Genomic DNA, 23992 nt, shown 5'->3' on the forward strand with positions numbered 1-23992 from the left:
GGACGCTCCAACAGCGGCCAGACACAAGCAGAAGCAGCAGAAGCAGCAGCAGCAGCACCACCTTTTGTTTTTTGGCTGCAGCAGCAGCAAGGCCCACAGGGCTGGCTAGCTGGCTAGCCAGCAAGCAGGTAGCAATGAAAGTAGGAATCTTTCTTTTTAACCCTGTAAGGGGGTGGTGCACTGTACCCGAAGATACTGCCATATCGGGTCAATGCATAGGGCGACGGAAGCAAGCTTCGAAATCGGCCCCCGTTCTCAAAAATCCATTTAATATATGGTCCCCAGATAGGGGACGTATCAGATATTAAACTGATAAGAACAGATACTACACTTGATCTTAGCCAAAAGGCCGAGAAGCGATAACCGTGAAAGGGGCGGGCCCAACAAGGTCCCCTTCATGGGCACTATCACTGCTTGCTGTCAGGGAGGCTGCCAGACAATTTTCCATGCACACTCTGGGCTGGGGGGCAGTCAACCACCAGTACACACAGCAGAACCTAAACCCATACCATTATTGCTAAGCAGCAAGACAGGGGCCCATTGCACTCCCACGGGGCCTTTTTAAATGCAATCCATAACCCGGATTTGCCAGGAACCCTTCTTACTCCTCCTACTTGCATGTGACACTGGGCTTAGGATCTGCATAGGAAACACACACACAAGCACACACCTACCTTTGTTGCCTGCAGATGCCTCCTTGGCTGTCCCCAAACGGTATCAAACCAACACCCACGGGAAGCTGTAAGCATAGAGGACATGCCTGCACCCCATTGGACTTACCTGTGTGGGTTAAACCCGGGTTATTTGACAACCTATGGCGGTGATGGTTCTGCTCAGGCAGAGCAGTGCTGATGCTCCTCATAAAGCTGTCGCTGCTGTGAAGGTTCTAGGTGACATCACAAATCCCTATGGTTACATACACAACAAAGCTGGGTTGTTGTTGTTTACACTCTGCAAGGCCTGTGGAAGTGAGTGACATCATAGCACTGTAGTTCTGAGGGTTCTAGATGGATGCAACAATCTCCTGTTGCTTCTATGAAGGCCATAATAGACGACATCACCAAACAGCTCCATAGTCACATACACAGCAAAGGAGAGATGTTGTTTACACCTAGTGATGTCAGTGGTATTGAGTGACATCACAGCACAGTGCTAAGGCTCCTGGGCCTGGACACAGCAGCGGCTGCAATATCTCAACGGAGAATACGTTTATATATATGTGTGTGTGTGCGCGTATATATATATATATATATATATATATATATATATATATATATATATTTCTCCGCCGAAATCACTTTTAAACCCATTTCCACCTTTTTTTCCCTTCTCTTCCTCTTACTTTTTTTTCACGTTTTTTTACGTTTTTCTCCTTTTCGCCTCTTTTCTGGGCGTATTATTCTTCTTTTTCTTCTTTTTTTTCGTCTAATGCATACCCCATCAGTGCAGCAATGCTTATTCAATACCGCCAGCAGATGGAGACACTGGGGGATAATTTTCTAAGGATTTATACTGATTTTTCCTGTCTGAATTTGTCGCACAGAAAGTTGCAGGCCAAATATGTGTGACATTTCTGCGACTTTAGCTTCTAGAGCATTTTTACAACATTATACATAGGTGCTGAATACATAAAAAGCGACTGTTCAGCGACAGACAAGTCGCATCGGCTGAAAGTAGGCCAGAATGTCAGTCCATGTTGGAGCAGGTTTAGATACAATCTAAAGTATAGATCTCAAAGTCTGTGCACAGAATTTAGCAAGGGCCTCGCACCTTCTGATGCATCAGGTAGGTGCACAATAGCATAGCCTAACCCTCTGTACTTTGGTCTATATTGATGCGGGACATAGACAGCCAGCTGATGACCAATCCATTAGTGCAATGGATGGCTGGAAGCATTTGTCTTTGCCTTTGCAATACCACAGAAGCAATGCATGGTCAATGTACAGCAATGACACACCTGTGTGAACAGCCAGGAGACCCCCCCCCCCATGTTATGTTACATAGTTACATAGTTAGTACGGTCGAAAAAAGACATATGTCCATCAAGTTCAACCAGGGAATTAAGGGGTAGGGGTGTGGCGCGATATTGGGGAAGGGATGAGATTTTATATTTCTTCATAAGCATTAATCTTATTTTGTCAATTAGGAACATTCAGCACCCACCCGCTATCAAGGCAGCTGCCTATCATGTCATGCCCTACCTGCACAGGTGTGCTGGCTACTCAAATGATCCAATTAAGGAGGCCATTTAGTCAGCAGCAGCAGAAGTCCTGTGCCTGGACGCTCCAACAGCGGCCAGACACAAGCAGAAGCAGCAGAAGCAGCAGCAGCAGCACCACCTTTTGTTTTTTGGCTGCAGCAGCAGCAAGGCCCACAGGGCTGGCTAGCTGGCTAGCCAGCAAGCAGGTAGCAATGAAAGTAGGAATCTTTCTTTTTAACCCTGTAAGGGGGTGGTGCACTGTACCCGAAGATACTGCCATATCGGGTCAATGCATAGGGCGACGGAAGCAAGCTTCGAAATCGGCCCCCGTTCTCAAAAATCCATTTAATATATGGTCCCCAGATAGGGGACGTATCAGATATTAAACTGATAAGAACAGATACTACACTTGATCTTAGCCAAAAGGCCGAGAAGCGATAACCGTGAAAGGGGCGGGCCCAACAAGGTCCCCTTCATGGGCACTATCACTGCTTGCTGTCAGGGAGGCTGCCAGACAATTTTCCATGCACACTCTGGGCTGGGGGGCAGTCAACCACCAGTACACACAGCAGAACCTAAACCCATACCATTATTGCTAAGCAGCAAGACAGGGGCCCATTGCACTCCCACGGGGCCTTTTTAAATGCAATCCATAACCCGGATTTGCCAGGAACCCTTCTTACTCCTCCTACTTGCATGTGACACTGGGCTTAGGATCTGCATAGGAAACACACACACAAGCACACACCTACCTTTGTTGCCTGCAGATGCCTCCTTGGCTGTCCCCAAACGGTATCAAACCAACACCCACGGGAAGCTGTAAGCATAGAGGACATGCCTGCACCCCATTGGACTTACCTGTGTGGGTTAAACCCGGGTTATTTGACAACCTATGGCGGTGATGGTTCTGCTCAGGCAGAGCAGTGCTGATGCTCCTCATAAAGCTGTCGCTGCTGTGAAGGTTCTAGGTGACATCACAAATCCCTATGGTTACATACACAACAAAGCTGGGTTGTTGTTGTTTACACTCTGCAAGGCCTGTGGAAGTGAGTGACATCATAGCACTGTAGTTCTGAGGGTTCTAGATGGATGCAACAATCTCCTGTTGCTTCTATGAAGGCCATAATAGACGACATCACCAAACAGCTCCATAGTCACATACACAGCAAAGGAGAGATGTTGTTTACACCTAGTGATGTCAGTGGTATTGAGTGACATCACAGCACAGTGCTAAGGCTCCTGGGCCTGGACACAGCAGCGGCTGCAATATCTCAACGGAGAATACGTTTATATATATGTGTGTGTGTGCGCGTATATATATATATATATATATATATATATATATATATATATATATATTTCTCCGCCGAAATCACTTTTAAACCCATTTCCACCTTTTTTTCCCTTCTCTTCCTCTTACTTTTTTTTCACGTTTTTTTACGTTTTTCTCCTTTTCGCCTCTTTTCTGGGCGTATTATTCTTCTTTTTCTTCTTTTTTTTCGTCTAATGCATACCCCATCAGTGCAGCAATGCTTATTCAATACCGCCAGCAGATGGAGACACTGGGGGATAATTTTCTAAGGATTTATACTGATTTTTCCTGTCTGAATTTGTCGCACAGAAAGTTGCAGGCCAAATATGTGTGACATTTCTGCGACTTTAGCTTCTAGAGCATTTTTACAACATTATACATAGGTGCTGAATACATAAAAAGCGACTGTTCAGCGACAGACAAGTCGCATCGGCTGAAAGTAGGCCAGAATGTCAGTCCATGTTGGAGCAGGTTTAGATACAGTCTAAAGTATAGATCTCAAAGTCTGTGCACAGAATTTAGCAAGGGCCTCGCACCTTCTGATGCATCAGGTAGGTGCACAATAGCATAGCCTAACCCTCTGTACTTTGGTCTATATTGATGCGGGACATAGACAGCCAGCTGATGACCAATCCATTAGTGCAATGGATGGCTGGAAGCATTTGTCTTTGCCTTTGCAATACCACAGAAGCAATGCATGGTCAATGTACAGCAATGACACACCTGTGTGAACAGCCAGGAGACCCCCCCCCCCATGTTATGTTACATAGTTACATAGTTAGTACGGTCGAAAAAAGACATATGTCCATCAAGTTCAACCAGGGAATTAAGGGGTAGGGGTGTGGCGCGATATTGGGGAAGGGATGAGATTTTATATTTCTTCATAAGCATTAATCTTATTTTGTCAATTAGGAACATTCAGCACCCACCCGCTATCAAGGCAGCTGCCTATCATGTCATGCCCTACCTGCACAGGTGTGCTGGCTACTCAAATGATCCAATTAAGGAGGCCATTTAGTCAGCAGCAGCAGAAGTCCTGTGCCTGGACGCTCCAACAGCGGCCAGACACAAGCAGAAGCAGCAGAAGCAGCAGCAGCAGCACCACCTTTTGTTTTTTGGCTGCAGCAGCAGCAAGGCCCACAGGGCTGGCTAGCTGGCTAGCCAGCAAGCAGGTAGCAATGAAAGTAGGAATCTTTCTTTTTAACCCTGTAAGGGGGTGGTGCACTGTACCCGAAGATACTGCCATATCGGGTCAATGCATAGGGCGACGGAAGCAAGCTTCGAAATCGGCCCCCGTTCTCAAAAATCCATTTAATATATGGTCCCCAGATAGGGGACGTATCAGATATTAAACTGATAAGAACAGATTTTTTTTTTTTTTTTTATCTAAAGCCGAGGAACGTGCTTTCGATTCACCCAAAGTGCAAGAAAAAGTGCAAACGTGTTACACTAAAAAAAACGTGCACAAAGGATGCGGTCTATCGCAAGCCCTTCTCCGATAGGAGAGAGGCCCCCCAACAAACCTTACCCTTCGCCTCCGGACCAAAAGGTACCTGCGAGGTTCCAGGTTCGATGTCCCTTTTCGCCAAAGCTACTAGGGGACCACAAATGCTCCCGGCATCCCCCTTGGCGTTGGCCAAGGTATCTGCCCGCAGAGCCGATTACGGTAGGTACCCTGCCAAAGCAGGGGTACCCGGGGTGTTTGCAGGGAGGTGCGGAACCTAATGGCCACACACACCTCCCCTAGACCGCCAGGAGGGACACCCAGAAGGGCTACCGCATCCTGACAAATCCTGTGAACACACAACACGCAAAAAGTGACACAGTGAGACAAAAAAATAAATAAATAAGTGAATGTGTGCAGATATACTGCCCGGACATCCGGCCGGATCTATAAAAATTTCTCTGATCCTAGCCAGAAGGCCGGGAATCAAGAGGTGAGTGCCACAAGGTGAAGAGATTATGGTGCCCGTGCTTCAACTCAGTGAGCCTATTCTCCCAGTGAGTTTCGGCACCTCGGGGTCACCACTCCCCGAGGCACAAAAGTACCTCGGCTCTAGACCCTCTCAGCCTCATGGCGAGACCCGGAGGGAACAGGTCACATCGGGGCAGCCGTCGAGCTGATTCCTCAGAACCAGCCCCGGAAAGCCCTGGTACACCTGCATCCTCCATGCAGCACCCATCCCCACCAGCATGAAAACTGATAAGAACAGATACTACACTTGATCTTAGCCAAAAGGCCGAGAAGCGATAACCGTGAAAGGGGCGGGCCCAACAAGGTCCCCTTCATGGGCACTATCACTGCTTGCTGTCAGGGAGGCTGCCAGACAATTTTCCATGCACACTCTGGGCTGGGGGGCAGTCAACCACCAGTACACACAGCAGAACCTAAACCCATACCATTATTGCTAAGCAGCAAGACAGGGGCCCATTGCACTCCCACGGGGCCTTTTTAAATGCAATCCATAACCCGGATTTGCCAGGAACCCTTCTTACTCCTCCTACTTGCATGTGACACTGGGCTTAGGATCTGCATAGGAAACACACACACAAGCACACACCTACCTTTGTTGCCTGCAGATGCCTCCTTGGCTGTCCCCAAACGGTATCAAACCAACACCCACGGGAAGCTGTAAGCATAGAGGACATGCCTGCACCCCATTGGACTTACCTGTGTGGGTTAAACCCGGGTTATTTGACAACCTATGGCGGTGATGGTTCTGCTCAGGCAGAGCAGTGCTGATGCTCCTCATAAAGCTGTCGCTGCTGTGAAGGTTCTAGGTGACATCACAAATCCCTTTGGTTACATACACAACAAAGCTGGGTTGTTGTTGTTTACACTCTGCAAGGCCTGTGGAAGTGAGTGACATCATAGCACTGTAGTTCTGAGGGTTCTAGATGGATGCAACAATCTCCTGTTGCTTCTATGAAGGCCATAATAGACGACATCACCAAACAGCTCCATAGTCACATACACAGCAAAGGAGAGATGTTGTTTACACCTAGTGATGTCAGTGGTATTGAGTGACATCACAGCACAGTGCTAAGGCTCCTGGGCCTGGACACAGCAGCGGCTGCAATATCTCAACGGAGAATACGTTTATATATATGTGTGTGTGTGCGCGTATATATATATATATATATATATATATATATATATATATATATTTCTCCGCCGAAATCACTTTTAAACCCATTTCCACCTTTTTTTCCCTTCTCTTCCTCTTACTTTTTTTTCACGTTTTTTTACGTTTTTCTCCTTTTCGCCTCTTTTCTGGGCGTATTATTCTTCTTTTTCTTCTTTTTTTTCGTCTAATGCATACCCCATCAGTGCAGCAATGCTTATTCAATACCGCCAGCAGATGGAGACACTGGGGGATAATTTTCTAAGGATTTATACTGATTTTTCCTGTCTGAATTTGTCGCACAGAAAGTTGCAGGCCAAATATGTGTGACATTTCTGCGACTTTAGCTTCTAGAGCATTTTTACAACATTATACATAGGTGCTGAATACATAAAAAGCGACTGTTCAGCGACAGACAAGTCGCATCGGCTGAAAGTAGGCCAGAATGTCAGTCCATGTTGGAGCAGGTTTAGATACAGTCTAAAGTATAGATCTCAAAGTCTGTGCACAGAATTTAGCAAGGGCCTCGCACCTTCTGATGCATCAGGTAGGTGCACAATAGCATAGCCTAACCCTCTGTACTTTGGTCTATATTGATGCGGGACATAGACAGCCAGCTGATGACCAATCCATTAGTGCAATGGATGGCTGGAAGCATTTGTCTTTGCCTTTGCAATACCACAGAAGCAATGCATGGTCAATGTACAGCAATGACACACCTGTGTGAACAGCCAGGAGACCCCCCCCCCATGTTATGTTACATAGTTACATAGTTAGTACGGTCGAAAAAAGACATATGTCCATCAAGTTCAACCAGGGAATTAAGGGGTAGGGGTGTGGCGCGATATTGGGGAAGGGATGAGATTTTATATTTCTTCATAAGCATTAATCTTATTTTGTCAATTAGGAACATTCAGCACCCACCCGCTATCAAGGCAGCTGCCTATCATGTCATGCCCTACCTGCACAGGTGTGCTGGCTACTCAAATGATCCAATTAAGGAGGCCATTTAGTCAGCAGCAGCAGAAGTCCTGTGCCTGGACGCTCCAACAGCGGCCAGACACAAGCAGAAGCAGCAGAAGCAGCAGCAGCAGCACCACCTTTTGTTTTTTGGCTGCAGCAGCAGCAAGGCCCACAGGGCTGGCTAGCTGGCTAGCCAGCAAGCAGGTAGCAATGAAAGTAGGAATCTTTCTTTTTAACCCTGTAAGGGGGTGGTGCACTGTACCCGAAGATACTGCCATATCGGGTCAATGCATAGGGCGACGGAAGCAAGCTTCGAAATCGGCCCCCGTTCTCAAAAATCCATTTAATATATGGTCCCCAGATAGGGGACGTATCAGATATTAAACTGATAAGAACAGATACTACACTTGATCTTAGCCAAAAGGCCGAGAAGCGATAACCGTGAAAGGGGCGGGCCCAACAAGGTCCCCTTCATGGGCACTATCACTGCTTGCTGTCAGGGAGGCTGCCAGACAATTTTCCATGCACACTCTGGGCTGGGGGGCAGTCAACCACCAGTACACACAGCAGAACCTAAACCCATACCATTATTGCTAAGCAGCAAGACAGGGGCCCATTGCACTCCCACGGGGCCTTTTTAAATGCAATCCATAACCCGGATTTGCCAGGAACCCTTCTTACTCCTCCTACTTGCATGTGACACTGGGCTTAGGATCTGCATAGGAAACACACACACAAGCACACACCTACCTTTGTTGCCTGCAGATGCCTCCTTGGCTGTCCCCAAACGGTATCAAACCAACACCCACGGGAAGCTGTAAGCATAGAGGACATGCCTGCACCCCATTGGACTTACCTGTGTGGGTTAAACCCGGGTTATTTGACAACCTATGGCGGTGATGGTCCTGCTCAGGCAGAGCAGTGCTGATGCTCCTCATAAAGCTGTCGCTGCTGTGAAGGTTCTAGGTGACATCACAAATCCCTATGGTTACATACACAACAAAGCTGGGTTGTTGTTGTTTACACTCTGCAAGGCCTGTGGAAGTGAGTGACATCATAGCACTGTAGTTCTGAGGGTTCTAGATGGATGCAACAATCTCCTGTTGCTTCTATGAAGGCCATAATAGACGACATCACCAAACAGCTCCATAGTCACATACACAGCAAAGGAGAGATGTTGTTTACACCTAGTGATGTCAGTGGTATTGAGTGACATCACAGCACAGTGCTAAGGCTCCTGGGCCTGGACACAGCAGCGGCTGCAATATCTCAACGGAGAATACGTTTATATATATGTGTGTGTGTGCGCGTATATATATATATATATATATATATATATATATATATATATATATTTCTCCGCCGAAATCACTTTTAAACCCATTTCCACCTTTTTTTCCCTTCTCTTCCTCTTACTTTTTTTTCACGTTTTTTTACGTTTTTCTCCTTTTCGCCTCTTTTCTGGGCGTATTATTCTTCTTTTTCTTCTTTTTTTTCGTCTAATGCATACCCCATCAGTGCAGCAATGCTTATTCAATACCGCCAGCAGATGGAGACACTGGGGGATAATTTTCTAAGGATTTATACTGATTTTTCCTGTCTGAATTTGTCGCACAGAAAGTTGCAGGCCAAATATGTGTGACATTTCTGCGACTTTAGCTTCTAGAGCATTTTTACAACATTATACATAGGTGCTGAATACATAAAAAGCGACTGTTCAGCGACAGACAAGTCGCATCGGCTGAAAGTAGGCCAGAATGTCAGTCCATGTTGGAGCAGGTTTAGATACAGTCTAAAGTATAGATCTCAAAGTCTGTGCACAGAATTTAGCAAGGGCCTCGCACCTTCTGATGCATCAGGTAGGTGCACAATAGCATAGCCTAACCCTCTGTACTTTGGTCTATATTGATGCGGGACATAGACAGCCAGCTGATGACCAATCCATTAGTGCAATGGATGGCTGGAAGCATTTGTCTTTGCCTTTGCAATACCACAGAAGCAATGCATGGTCAATGTACAGCAATGACACACCTGTGTGAACAGCCAGGAGACCCCCCCCCCCATGTTATGTTACATAGTTACATAGTTAGTACGGTCGAAAAAAGACATATGTCCATCAAGTTCAACCAGGGAATTAAGGGGTAGGGGTGTGGCGCGATATTGGGGAAGGGATGAGATTTTATATTTCTTCATAAGCATTAATCTTATTTTGTCAATTAGGAACATTCAGCACCCACCCGCTATCAAGGCAGCTGCCTATCATGTCATGCCCTACCTGCACAGGTGTGCTGGCTACTCAAATGATCCAATTAAGGAGGCCATTTAGTCAGCAGCAGCAGAAGTCCTGTGCCTGGACGCTCCAACAGCGGCCAGACACAAGCAGAAGCAGCAGAAGCAGCAGCAGCAGCAGCACCACCTTTTGTTTTTTGGCTGCAGCAGCAGCAGCAAGGCCCACAGGGCTGGCTAGCTGGCTAGCCAGCAAGCAGGTAGCAATGAAAGTAGGAATCTTTCTTTTTAACCCTGTAAGGGGGTGGTGCACTGTACCCGAAGATACTGCCATATCGGGTCAATGCATAGGGCGACGGAAGCAAGCTTCGAAATCGGCCCCCGTTCTCAAAAATCCATTTAATATATGGTCCCCAGATAGGGGACGTATCAGATATTAAACTGATAAGAACAGATACTACACTTGATCTTAGCCAAAAGGCCGAGAAGCGATAACCGTGAAAGGGGCGGGCCCAACAAGGTCCCCTTCATGGGCACTATCACTGCTTGCTGTCAGGGAGGCTGCCAGACAATTTTCCATGCACACTCTGGGCTGGGGGGCAGTCAACCACCAGTACACACAGCAGAACCTAAACCCATACCATTATTGCTAAGCAGCAAGACAGGGGCCCATTGCACTCCCACGGGGCCTTTTTAAATGCAATCCATAACCCGGATTTGCCAGGAACCCTTCTTACTCCTCCTACTTGCATGTGACACTGGGCTTAGGATCTGCATAGGAAACACACACACAAGCACACACCTACCTTTGTTGCCTGCAGATGCCTCCTTGGCTGTCCCCAAACGGTATCAAACCAACACCCACGGGAAGCTGTAAGCATAGAGGACATGCCTGCACCCCATTGGACTTACCTGTGTGGGTTAAACCCGGGTTATTTGACAACCTATGGCGGTGATGGTTCTGCTCAGGCAGAGCAGTGCTGATGCTCCTCATAAAGCTGTCGCTGCTGTGAAGGTTCTAGGTGACATCACAAATCCCTATGGTTACATACACAACAAAGCTGGGTTGTTGTTGTTTACACTCTGCAAGGCCTGTGGAAGTGAGTGACATCATAGCACTGTAGTTCTGAGGGTTCTAGATGGATGCAACAATCTCCTGTTGCTTCTATGAAGGCCATAATAGACGACATCACCAAACAGCTCCATAGTCACATACACAGCAAAGGAGAGATGTTGTTTACACCTAGTGATGTCAGTGGTATTGAGTGACATCACAGCACAGTGCTAAGGCTCCTGGGCCTGGACACAGCAGCGGCTGCAATATCTCAACGGAGAATACGTTTATATATATGTGTGTGTGTGCGCGTATATATATATATATATATATATATATATATATATATATATTTCTCCGCCGAAATCACTTTTAAACCCATTTCCACCTTTTTTTCCCTTCTCTTCCTCTTACTTTTTTTTCACGTTTTTTTACGTTTTTCTCCTTTTCGCCTCTTTTCTGGGCGTATTATTCTTCTTTTTCTTCTTTTTTTTCGTCTAATGCATACCCCATCAGTGCAGCAATGCTTATTCAATACCGCCAGCAGATGGAGACACTGGGGGATAATTTTCTAAGGATTTATACTGATTTTTCCTGTCTGAATTTTGTCGCACAGAAAGTTGCAGGCCAAATATGTGTGACATTTCTGCGACTTTAGCTTCTAGAGCATTTTTACAACATTATACATAGGTGCTGAATACATAAAAAGCGACTGTTCAGCGACAGACAAGTCGCATCGGCTGAAAGTAGGCCAGAATGTCAGTCCATGTTGGAGCAGGTTTAGATACAGTCTAAAGTATAGATCTCAAAGTCTGTGCACAGAATTTAGCAAGGGCCTCGCACCTTCTGATGCATCAGGTAGGTGCACAATAGCATAGCCTAACCCTCTGTACTTTGGTCTATATTGATGCGGGACATAGACAGCCAGCTGATGACCAATCCATTAGTGCAATGGATGGCTGGAAGCATTTGCCTTTGCCTTTGCAATACCACAGAAGCAATGCATGGTCAATGTACAGCAATGACACACCTGTGTGAACAGCCAGGAGACCCCCCCCCCATGTTATGTTACATAGTTACATAGTTAGTACGGTCGAAAAAAGACATATGTCCATCAAGTTCAACCAGGGAATTAAGGGGTAGGGGTGTGGCGCGATATTGGGGAAGGGATGAGATTTTATATTTCTTCATAAGCATTAATCTTATTTTGTCAATTAGGAACATTCAGCACCCACCCGCTATCAAGGCAGCTGCCTATCATGTCATGCCCTACCTGCACAGGTGTGCTGGCTACTCAAATGATCCAATTAAGGAGGCCATTTAGTCAGCAGCAGCAGAAGTCCTGTGCCTGGACGCTCCAACAGCGGCCAGACACAAGCAGAAGCAGCAGAAGCAGCAGCAGCAGCACCACCTTTTGTTTTTTGGCTGCAGCAGCAGCAAGGCCCACAGGGCTGGCTAGCTGGCTAGCCAGCAAGCAGGTAGCAATGAAAGTAGGAATCTTTCTTTTTAACCCTGTAAGGGGGTGGTGCACTGTACCCGAAGATACTGCCATATCGGGTCAATGCATAGGGCGACGGAAGCAAGCTTCGAAATCGGCCCCCGTTCTCAAAAATCCATTTAATATATGGTCCCCAGATAGGGGACGTATCAGATATTAAACTGATAAGAACAGATACTACACTTGATCTTAGCCAAAAGGCCGAGAAGCGATAACCGTGAAAGGGGCGGGCCCAACAAGGTCCCCTTCATGGGCACTATCACTGCTTGCTGTCAGGGAGGCTGCCAGACAATTTTCCATGCACACTCTGGGCTGGGGGGCAGTCAACCACCAGTACACACAGCAGAACCTAAACCCATACCATTATTGCTAAGCAGCAAGACAGGGGCCCATTGCACTCCCACGGGGCCTTTTTAAATGCAATCCATAACCCGGATTTGCCAGGAACCCTTCTTACTCCTCCTACTTGCATGTGACACTGGGCTTAGGATCTGCATAGGAAACACACACACAAGCACACACCTACCTTTGTTGCCTGCAGATGCCTCCTTGGCTGTCCCCAAACGGTATCAAACCAACACCCACGGGAAGCTGTAAGCATAGAGGACATGCCTGCACCCCATTGGACTTACCTGTGTGGGTTAAACCCGGGTTATTTGACAACCTATGGCGGTGATGGTTCTGCTCAGGCAGAGCAGTGCTGATGCTCCTCATAAAGCTGTCGCTGCTGTGAAGGTTCTAGGTGACATCACAAATCCCTATGGTTACATACACAACAAAGCTGGGTTGTTGTTGTTTACACTCTGCAAGGCCTGTGGAAGTGAGTGACATCATAGCACTGTAGTTCTGAGGGTTCTAGATGGATGCAACAATCTCCTGTTGCTTCTATGAAGGCCATAATAGACGACATCACCAAACAGCTCCATAGTCACATACACAGCAAAGGAGAGATGTTGTTTACACCTAGTGATGTCAGTGGTATTGAGTGACATCACAGCACAGTGCTAAGGCTCCTGGGCCTGGACACAGCAGCGGCTGCAATATCTCAACGGAGAATACGTTTATATATATGTGTGTGTGTGCGCGTATATATATATATATATATATATATATATATATATATATATATATATTTCTCCGCCGAAATCACTTTTAAACCCATTTCCACCTTTTTTTCCCTTCTCTTCCTCTTACTTTTTTTTCACGTTTTTTTACGTTTTTCTCCTTTTCGCCTCTTTTCTGGGCGTATTATTCTTCTTTTTCTTCTTTTTTTTTTCGTCTAATGCATACCCCATCAGTGCAGCAATGCTTATTCAATACCGCCAGCAGATGGAGACACTGGGGGATAATTTTCTAAGGATTTATACTGATTTTTCCTGTCTGAATTTGTCGCACAGAAAGTTGCAGGCCAAATATGTGTGACATTTCTGCGACTTTAGCTTCTAGAGCATTTTTACAACATTATACATAGGTGCTGAATACATAAAAAGCGACTGTTCAGCGACAGACAAGTCGCATCGGCTGAAAGTAGGCCAGAATGTCAGTCCATGTTGGAGCAGGTTTAGATACAGTCTAAAGTATAGATCTCAAAGTCTGTGCACAGAATTTAGCAAGGGCCTCGCACCTTCTGATGCATCAGGTAGGTGCACAATAGCATAGCCTAACCCTCTGTACTTTGGTCTATATTGATGCGGGACATAGACAGCCAGCTGATGACCAATCCATTAGTGCAATGGATGGCTGGAAGCATTTGTCTTTGCCTTTGCAATACCACAGAAGCAATGCATGGTCAATGTACAGCAATGACACACCTGTGTGAACAGCCAGGAGACCCCCCCCCCATGTTATGTTACATAGTTACATAGTTAGTACGGTCGAAAAAAGACATATGTCCATCAAGTTCAACCAGGGAATTAAGGGGTAGGGGTGTGGCGCGATATTGGGGAAGGGATGAGATTTTATATTTCTTCATAAGCATTAATCTTATTTTGTCAATTAGGAACATTCAGCACCCACCCGCTATCAAGGCAGCTGCCTATCATGTCATGCCCTACCTGCACAGGTGTGCTGGCTACTCAAATGATCCAATTAAGGAGGCCATTTAGTCAGCAGCAGCAGAAGTCCTGTGCCTGGACGCTCCAACAGCGGCCAGACACAAGCAGAAGCAGCAGAAGCAGCAGCAGCAGCACCACCTTTTGTTTTTTGGCTGCAGCAGCAGCAAGGCCCACAGGGCTGGCTAGCTGGCTAGCCAGCAAGCAGGTAGCAATGAAAGTAGGAATCTTTCTTTTTAACCCTGTAAGGGGGTGGTGCACTGTACCCGAAGATACTGCCATATCGGGTCAATGCATAGGGCGACGGAAGCAAGCTTCGAAATCGGCCCCCGTTCTCAAAAATCCATTTAATATATGGTCCCCAGATAGGGGACGTATCAGATATTAAACTGATAAGAACAGATACTACACTTGATCTTAGCCAAAAGGCCGAGAAGCGATAACCGTGAAAGGGGCGGGCCCAACAAGGTCCCCTTCATGGGCACTATCACTGCTTGCTGTCAGGGAGGCTGCCAGACAATTTTCCATGCACACTCTGGGCTGGGGGGCAGTCAACCACCAGTACACACAGCAGAACCTAAACCCATACCATTATTGCTAAGCAGCAAGACAGGGGCCCATTGCACTCCCACGGGGCCTTTTTAAATGCAATCCATAACCCGGATTTGCCAGGAACCCTTCTTACTCCTCCTACTTGCATGTGACACTGGGCTTAGGATCTGCATAGGAAACACACACACAAGCACACACCTACCTTTGTTGCCTGCAGATGCCTCCTTGGCTGTCCCCAAACGGTATCAAACCAACACCCACGGGAAGCTGTAAGCATAGAGGACATGCCTGCACCCCATTGGACTTACCTGTGTGGGTTAAACCCGGGTTATTTGACAACCTATGGCGGTGATGGTTCTGCTCAGGCAGAGCAGTGCTGATGCTCCTCATAAAGCTGTCGCTGCTGTGAAGGTTCTAGGTGACATCACAAATCCCTATGGTTACATACACAACAAAGCTGGGTTGTTGTTGTTTACACTCTGCAAGGCCTGTGGAAGTGAGTGACATCATAGCACTGTAGTTCTGAGGGTTCTAGATGGATGCAACAATCTCCTGTTGCTTCTATGAAGGCCATAATAGACGACATCACCAAACAGCTCCATAGTCACATACACAGCAAAGGAGAGATGTTGTTTACACCTAGTGATGTCAGTGGTATTGAGTGACATCACAGCACAGTGCTAAGGCTCCTGGGCCTGGACACAGCAGCGGCTGCAATATCTCAACGGAGAATACGTTTATATATATGTGTGTGTGTGCGCGTATATATATATATATATATATATATATATATATATATATATTTCTCCGCCGAAATCACTTTTAAACCCATTTCCACCTTTTTTTCCCTTCTCTTCCTCTTACTTTTTTTTCACGTTTTTTTACGTTTTTCTCCTTTTCGCCTCTTTTCTGGGCGTATTATTCTTCTTTTTCTTCTTTTTTTTCGTCTAATGCATACCCCATCAGTGCAGCAATGCTTATTCAATACCGCCAGCAGATGGAGACACTGGGGGATAATTTTCTAAGGATTTATACTGATTTTTCCTGTCTGAATTTGTCGCACAGAAAGTTGCAGGCCAAATATGTGTGACATTTCTGCGACTTTAGCTTCTAGAGCATTTTTACAACATTATACATAGGTGCTGAATACATAAAAAGCGACTGTTCAGCGACAGACAAGTCGCATCGGCTGAAAGTAGGCCAGAATGTCAGTCCATGTTGGAGCAGGTTTAGATACAGTCTAAAGTATAGATCTCAAAGTCTGTGCACAGAATTTAGCAAGGGCCTCGCACCTTCTGATGCATCAGGTAGGTGCACAATAGCATAGCCTAACCCTCTGTACTTTGGTCTATATTGATGCGGGACATAGACAGCCAGCTGATGACCAATCCATTAGTGCAATGGATGGCTGGAAGCATTTGTCTTTGCCTTTGCAATACCACAGAAGCAATGCATGGTCAATGTACAGCAATGACACACCTGTGTGAACAGCCAGGAGACCCCCCCCCCCCATGTTATGTTACATAGTTACATAGTTAGTACGGTCGAAAAAAGACATATGTCCATCAAGTTCAACCAGGGAATTAAGGGGTAGGGGTGTGGCGCGATATTGGGGAAGGGATGAGATTTTATATTTCTTCATAAGCATTAATCTTATTTTGTCAATTAGGAACATTCAGCACCCACCCGCTATCAAGGCAGCTGCCTATCATGTCATGCCCTACCTGCACAGGTGTGCTGGCTACTCAAATGATCCAATTAAGGAGGCCATTTAGTCAGCAGCAGCAGAAGTCCTGTGCCTGGACGCTCCAACAGCGGCCAGACACAAGCAGAAGCAGCAGAAGCAGCAGAAGCAGCAGCAGCAGCACCACCTTTTGTTTTTTGGCTGCAGCAGCAGCAAGGCCCACAGGGCTGGCTAGCTGGCTAGCCAGCAAGCAGGTAGCAATGAAAGTAGGAATCTTTCTTTTTAACCCTGTAAGGGGGTGGTGCACTGTACCCGAAGATACTGCCATATCGGGTCAATGCATAGGGCGACGGAAGCAAGCTTCGAAATCGGCCCCCGTTCTCAAAAATCCATTTAATATATGGTCCCCAGATAGGGGACGTATCAGATATTAAACTGATAAGAACAGATTTTTTTTTAAGTTAGCCCTCAGAACTCAATCAGAGCTCCAAGATCTTATATGGACTCGATTGTTTTGTTCATCATCAGGTAACACTTTTATTTATTCCTAAAAAAAGACAAATTGAAATAAAATATTATAACAACAATAAAAATAATAAACATTCCAAAATTATAACAAATTCATTCCCTTTCTCCGGGCGTAAACTGCCAAGTAATCAATTAAACCATAGGTTAAGCTTCCTTTTTCCATTTCCCTTTTTACTGGGATGGCCAACCAGGCCGGTATTTTATAAGTTACCATAAATCGATCCACGTCAGGGCGAAAAGAATCATAAACTTTGTTTCTTACTGCAGGCAACTTGGCTTTAAAGGTGGATAATAGATTATCCAGGTCCTGTAAGAACAATTCTCTTTCCTCATCTGGAGCTCTCTCCAAAATAGTTTGGAAAGACCCTGAATATCCTCTTAAATCTCTCACCGGCTCTTCATTTTTCTTTTTACTCTTATGCTCTCCAATGTTCTTTTCTTCTACTATCATCTCTTTTCCAACAATTTTTGGCTCTTGGGTTACCACAGATCTTTTAATTTCTGGCTCTTGTTCAGAAACTTCTTCTTCTCTTTTCTTCTTCCTCTTTGGACAGTTCACATACATGTGACCAATTTTGTTACATAAATTACATTTACTTTTTTGGCTACAGGATTCGATTTCATGACCTTCTTTTTGGCATTTTTGGCACCACATTGAGGTGCACTCTTCCTTTAAATGGCCATATTTCTTGCATTTTCTACAGAAATTCTGCATACCTGCAAAAAACATATCTCCATTGATAACCCCTATTTTAAAACGGGCAGGGGGATAAAGAACTCTTCCATCTGCGTCTTCCTTGAACTTTACTTTAAATCTCCACTTTGTTGTCCAGACTCCATACTGATTATAAATTTTCCCAAGTGGCGCAATTTCCTCACAAAATTGGGTCAAAAGAATTATAATATCCTCCTCAGGGACGTAAGGACTATACATCCTCACCGTTAAAATTCTTTCTCTCCTGGGAAAGTGGGGAATGACTTCCACGCCCTCCCACACTGGATCAGACTTGATTGTCTCAAATTTCTTCCAAAATAAATCATAATCCTCTTCGGAAACCAAAATAACATCAAAGCACCCTTTCTTTGGAAATTCCAACATGGAAAGGATTTGTGTCTTTGCAATTTCCAAAACTCCAAAAAGAATTTCCTCCATTACAAAGGAAAGTCCTCTTCTTTTCTTCTCAAGGTCTTTCAGCAGGATCCGGACCCCATTCTTGATCTTCCCAAAAAAAGGAACCTCCTCTCCAACAGATTGAGAGGTGTCCATGATCTCTTCCATCTTCAATAGGCGTGTCCAGGCAGGGACAGAAAAACACTCCCCCACCAAAGAGTGGGCAGTGAAGGGTGATCGCCTCCCGTTGTCTGGGGACTAAGCCGGCTCCCTAATAGCAGCAGGGGGGTGAAGTCCCTCCGTTAAGAAGGACGATCCCCCCAGGCCAAGGAGCCGGGTACCCCAGACACCCTCTGACCAGACCAAGTGAGCAGATACTACACTTGATCTTAGCCAAAAGGCCGAGAAGCGATAACCGTGAAAGGGGCGGGCCCAACAAGGTCCCCTTCATGGGCACTATCACTGCTTGCTGTCAGGGAGGCTGCCAGACAATTTTCCATGCACACTCTGGGCTGGGGGGCAGTCAACCACCAGTACACACAGCAGAACCTAAACCCATACCATTATTGCTAAGCAGCAAGACAGGGGCCCATTGCACTCCCACGGGGCCTTTTTAAATGCAATCCATAACCCGGATTTGCCAGGAACCCTTCTTACTCCTCCTACTTGCATGTGACACTGGGCTTAGGATCTGCATAGGAAACACACACACAAGCACACACCTACCTTTGTTGCCTGCAGATGCCTCCTTGGCTGTCCCCAAACGGTATCAAACCAACACCCACGGGAAGCTGTAAGCATAGAGGACATGCCTGCACCCCATTGGACTTACCTGTGTGGGTTAAACCCGGGTTATTTGACAACCTATGGCGGTGATGGTTCTGCTCAGGCAGAGCAGTGCTGATGCTCCTCATAAAGCTGTCGCTGCTGTGAAGGTTCTAGGTGACATCACAAATCCCTATGGTTACATACACAACAAAGCTGGGTTGTTGTTGTTTACACTCTGCAAGGCCTGTGGAAGTGAGTGACATCATAGCACTGTAGTTCTGAGGGTTCTAGATGGATGCAACAATCTCCTGTTGCTTCTATGAAGGCCATAATAGACGACATCACCAAACAGCTCCATAGTCACATACACAGCAAAGGAGAGATGTTGTTTACACCTAGTGATGTCAGTGGTATTGAGTGACATCACAGCACAGTGCTAAGGCTCCTGGGCCTGGACACAGCAGCGGCTGCAATATCTCAACGGAGAATACGTTTATATATATGTGTGTGTGTGCGCGTATATATATATATATATATATATATATATATATATATATATATATTTCTCCGCCGAAATCACTTTTAAACCCATTTCCACCTTTTTTTCCCTTCTCTTCCTCTTACTTTTTTTTCACGTTTTTTTACGTTTTTCTCCTTTTCGCCTCTTTTCTGGGCGTATTATTCTTCTTTTTCTTCTTTTTTTTCGTCTAATGCATACCCCATCAGTGCAGCAATGCTTATTCAATACCGCCAGCAGATGGAGACACTGGGGGATAATTTTCTAAGGATTTATACTGATTTTTCCTGTCTGAATTTGTCGCACAGAAAGTTGCAGGCCAAATATGTGTGACATTTCTGCGACTTTAGCTTCTAGAGCATTTTTACAACATTATACATAGGTGCTGAATACATAAAAAGCGACTGTTCAGCGACAGACAAGTCGCATCGGCTGAAAGTAGGCCAGAATGTCAGTCCATGTTGGAGCAGGTTTAGATACAGTCTAAAGTATAGATCTCAAAGTCTGTGCACAGAATTTAGCAAGGGCCTCGCACCTTCTGATGCATCAGGTAGGTGCACAATAGCATAGCCTAACCCTCTGTACTTTGGTCTATATTGATGCGGGACATAGACAGCCAGCTGATGACCAATCCATTAGTGCAATGGATGGCTGGAAGCATTTGTCTTTGCCTTTGCAATACCACAGAAGCAATGCATGGTCAATGTACAGCAATGACACACCTGTGTGAACAGCCAGGAGACCCCCCCCCCATGTTATGTTACATAGTTACATAGTTAGTACGGTCGAAAAAAGACATATGTCCATCAAGTTCAACCAGGGAATTAAGGGGTAGGGGTGTGGCGCGATATTGGGGAAGGGATGAGATTTTATATTTCTTCATAAGCATTAATCTTATTTTGTCAATTAGGAACATTCAGCACCCACCCGCTATCAAGGCAGCTGCCTATCATGTCATGCCCTACCTGCACAGGTGTGCTGGCTACTCAAATGATCCAATTAAGGAGGCCATTTAGTCAGCAGCAGCAGAAGTCCTGTGCCTGGACGCTCCAACAGCGGCCAGACACAAGCAGAAGCAGCAGAAGCAGCAGCAGCAGCACCACCTTTTGTTTTTTGGCTGCAGCAGCAGCAAGGCCCACAGGGCTGGCTAGCTGGCTAGCCAGCAAGCAGGTAGCAATGAAAGTAGGAATCTTTCTTTTTAACCCTGTAAGGGGGTGGTGCACTGTACCCGAAGATACTGCCATATCGGGTCAATGCATAGGGCGACGGAAGCAAGCTTCGAAATCGGCCCCCGTTCTCAAAAATCCATTTAATATATGGTCCCCAGATAGGGGACGTATCAGATATTAAACTGATAAGAACAGATACTACACTTGATCTTAGCCAAAAGGCCGAGAAGCGATAACCGTGAAAGGGGCGGGCCCAACAAGGTCCCCTTCATGGGCACTATCACTGCTTGCTGTCAGGGAGGCTGCCAGACAATTTTCCATGCACACTCTGGGCTGGGGGGCAGTCAACCACCAGTACACACAGCAGAACCTAAACCCATACCATTATTGCTAAGCAGCAAGACAGGGGCCCATTGCACTCCCACGGGGCCTTTTTAAATGCAATCCATAACCCGGATTTGCCAGGAACCCTTCTTACTCCTCCTACTTGCATGTGACACTGGGCTTAGGATCTGCATAGGAAACACACACACAAGCACACACCTACCTTTGTTGCCTGCAGATGCCTCCTTGGCTGTCCCCAAACGGTATCAAACCAACACCCACGGGAAGCTGTAAGCATAGAGGACATGCCTGCACCCCATTGGACTTACCTGTGTGGGTTAAACCCGGGTTATTTGACAACCTATGGCGGTGATGGTTCTGCTCAGGCAGAGCAGTGCTGATGCTCCTCATAAAGCTGTCGCTGCTGTGAAGGTTCTAGGTGACATCACAAATCCCTATGGTTACATACACAACAAAGCTGGGTTGTTGTTGTTTACACTCTGCAAGGCCTGTGGAAGTGAGTGACATCATAGCACTGTAGTTCTGAGGGTTCTAGATGGATGCAACAATCTCCTGTTGCTTCTATGAAGGCCATAATAGACGACATCACCAAACAGCTCCATAGTCACATACACAGCAAAGGAGAGATGTTGTTTACACCTAGTGATGTCAGTGGTATTGAGTGACATCACAGCACAGTGCTAAGGCTCCTGGGCCTGGACACAGCAGCGGCTGCAATATCTCAACGGAGAATACGTTTATATATATGTGTGTGTGTGCGCGTATATATATATATATATATATATATATATATATATATATATTTCTCCGCCGAAATCACTTTTAAACCCATTTCCACCTTTTTTTCCCTTCTCTTCCTCTTACTTTTTTTTCACGTTTTTTTACGTTTTTCTCCTTTTCGCCTCTTTTCTGGGCGTATTATTCTTCTTTTTCTTCTTTTTTTTCGTCTAATGCATACCCCATCAGTGCAGCAATGCTTATTCAATACCGCCAGCAGATGGAGACACTGGGGGATAATTTTCTAAGGATTTATACTGATTTTTCCTGTCTGAATTTGTCGCACAGAAAGTTGCAGGCCAAATATGTGTGACATTTCTGCGACTTTAGCTTCTAGAGCATTTTTACAACATTATACATAGGTGCTGAATACATAAAAAGCGACTGTTCAGCGACAGACAAGTCGCATCGGCTGAAAGTAGGCCAGAATGTCAGTCCATGTTGGAGCAGGTTTAGATACAGTCTAAAGTATAGATCTCAAAGTCTGTGCACAGAATTTAGCAAGGGCCTCGCACCTTCTGATGCATCAGGTAGGTGCACAATAGCATAGCCTAACCCTCTGTACTTTGGTCTATATTGATGCGGGACATAGACAGCCAGCTGATGACCAATCCATTAGTGCAATGGATGGCTGGAAGCATTTGTCTTTGCCTTTGCAATACCACAGAAGCAATGCATGGTCAATGTACAGCAATGACACACCTGTGTGAACAGCCAGGAGACCCCCCCCCCATGTTATGTTACATAGTTACATAGTTAGTACGGTCGAAAAAAGACATATGTCCATCAAGTTCAACCAGGGAATTAAGGGGTAGGGGTGTGGCGCGATATTGGGGAAGGGATGAGATTTTATATTTCTTCATAAGCATTAATCTTATTTTGTCAATTAGGAACATTCAGCACCCACCCGCTATCAAGGCAGCTGCCTATCATGTCATGCCCTACCTGCACAGGTGTGCTGGCTACTCAAATGATCCAATTAAGGAGGCCATTTAGTCAGCAGCAGCAGAAGTCCTGTGCCTGGACGCTCCAACAGCGGCCAGACACAAGCAGAAGCAGCAGAAGCAGCAGCAGCAGCACCACCTTTTGTTTTTTGGCTGCAGCAGCAGCAAGGCCCACAGGGCTGGCTAGCTGGCTAGCCAGCAAGCAGGTAGCAATGAAAGTAGGAATCTTTCTTTTTAACCCTGTAAGGGGGTGGTGCACTGTACCCGAAGATACTGCCATATCGGGTCAATGCATAGGGCGACGGAAGCAAGCTTCGAAATCGGCCCCCGTTCTCAAAAATCCATTTAATATATGGTCCCCAGATAGGGGACGTATCAGATATTAAACTGATAAGAACAGATACTACACTTGATCTTAGCCAAAAGGCCGAGAAGCGATAACCGTGAAAGGGGCGGGCCCAACAAGGTCCCCTTCATGGGCACTATCACTGCTTGCTGTCAGGGAGGCTGCCAGACAATTTTCCATGCACACTCTGGGCTGGGGGGCAGTCAACCACCAGTACACACAGCAGAACCTAAACCCATACCATTATTGCTAAGCAGCAAGACAGGGGCCCATTGCACTCCCACGGGGCCTTTTTAAATGCAATCCATAACCCGGATTTGCCAGGAACCCTTCTTACTCCTCCTACTTGCATGTGACACTGGGCTTAGGATCTGCATAGGAAACACACACACAAGCACACACCTACCTTTGTTGCCTGCAGATGCCTCCTTGGCTGTCCCCAAACGGTATCAAACCAACACCCACGGGAAGCTGTAAGCATAGAGGACATGCCTGCACCCCATTGGACTTACCTGTGTGGGTTAAACCCGGGTTATTTGACAACCTATGGCGGTGATGGTTCTGCTCAGGCAGAGCAGTGCTGATGCTCCTCATAAAGCTGTCGCTGCTGTGAAGGTTCTAGGTGACATCACAAATCCCTATGGTTACATACACAACAAAGCTGGGTTGTTGTTGTTTACACTCTGCAAGGCCTGTGGAAGTGAGTGACATCATAGCACTGTAGTTCTGAGGGTTCTAGATGGATGCAACAATCTCCTGTTGCTTCTATGAAGGCCATAATAGACGACATCACCAAACAGCTCCATAGTCACATACACAGCA

The 23992-nt window shown here is 46.1% G+C and overlaps 10 non-coding genes and 2 pseudogenes across 10 annotated transcripts; all 12 read right to left on the minus strand.

Moving 5' to 3' along the window:
* Positions 1-170: 170 nt before the first annotated feature.
* On the minus strand, positions 171-361 carry LOC130311014 (U2 spliceosomal RNA). Its single transcript, XR_008859459.1, has one exon. It is a non-coding gene; the product is annotated as a U2 spliceosomal RNA (small nuclear RNA).
* Positions 362-2448: 2087 nt separating this feature from the next.
* Positions 2449-2639, minus strand: LOC130311015 (U2 spliceosomal RNA). The gene has a single exon (XR_008859460.1). It is a non-coding gene; the product is annotated as a U2 spliceosomal RNA (small nuclear RNA).
* A 2087-nt stretch (positions 2640-4726) lies between these two features.
* On the minus strand, positions 4727-4909 carry LOC130311027 (U2 spliceosomal RNA). The gene has a single exon (XR_008859471.1). It is a non-coding gene; the product is annotated as a U2 spliceosomal RNA (small nuclear RNA).
* Positions 4910-5604: 695 nt separating this feature from the next.
* LOC130311029 (U2 spliceosomal RNA) lies at positions 5605-5764 on the minus strand (annotated as a pseudogene).
* A 2082-nt stretch (positions 5765-7846) lies between these two features.
* Positions 7847-8037, minus strand: LOC130311016 (U2 spliceosomal RNA). The gene has a single exon (XR_008859461.1). It is a non-coding gene; the product is annotated as a U2 spliceosomal RNA (small nuclear RNA).
* Positions 8038-10128: 2091 nt separating this feature from the next.
* LOC130311018 (U2 spliceosomal RNA) lies at positions 10129-10319 on the minus strand. Its single transcript, XR_008859462.1, has one exon. It is a non-coding gene; the product is annotated as a U2 spliceosomal RNA (small nuclear RNA).
* Positions 10320-12400: 2081 nt separating this feature from the next.
* On the minus strand, positions 12401-12591 carry LOC130311019 (U2 spliceosomal RNA). Its single transcript, XR_008859463.1, has one exon. It is a non-coding gene; the product is annotated as a U2 spliceosomal RNA (small nuclear RNA).
* A 2088-nt stretch (positions 12592-14679) lies between these two features.
* LOC130311020 (U2 spliceosomal RNA) lies at positions 14680-14870 on the minus strand. Its single transcript, XR_008859464.1, has one exon. It is a non-coding gene; the product is annotated as a U2 spliceosomal RNA (small nuclear RNA).
* Positions 14871-16961: 2091 nt separating this feature from the next.
* LOC130311026 (U2 spliceosomal RNA) lies at positions 16962-17145 on the minus strand. The gene has a single exon (XR_008859470.1). It is a non-coding gene; the product is annotated as a U2 spliceosomal RNA (small nuclear RNA).
* Positions 17146-18580: 1435 nt separating this feature from the next.
* Positions 18581-18717, minus strand: LOC130311031 (U2 spliceosomal RNA; annotated as a pseudogene).
* A 2084-nt stretch (positions 18718-20801) lies between these two features.
* Positions 20802-20992, minus strand: LOC130311021 (U2 spliceosomal RNA). Its single transcript, XR_008859465.1, has one exon. It is a non-coding gene; the product is annotated as a U2 spliceosomal RNA (small nuclear RNA).
* Positions 20993-23072: 2080 nt separating this feature from the next.
* LOC130311022 (U2 spliceosomal RNA) lies at positions 23073-23263 on the minus strand. The gene has a single exon (XR_008859466.1). It is a non-coding gene; the product is annotated as a U2 spliceosomal RNA (small nuclear RNA).
* Between the last annotated feature and the right edge of the window lie 729 nt (positions 23264-23992).

The sequence above is a fragment of the Hyla sarda genome, unplaced genomic scaffold (genome assembly GCF_029499605.1).
Source record: "Hyla sarda isolate aHylSar1 unplaced genomic scaffold, aHylSar1.hap1 scaffold_1618, whole genome shotgun sequence".
Taxonomy (NCBI): Eukaryota; Metazoa; Chordata; class Amphibia; order Anura; family Hylidae; genus Hyla; species Hyla sarda.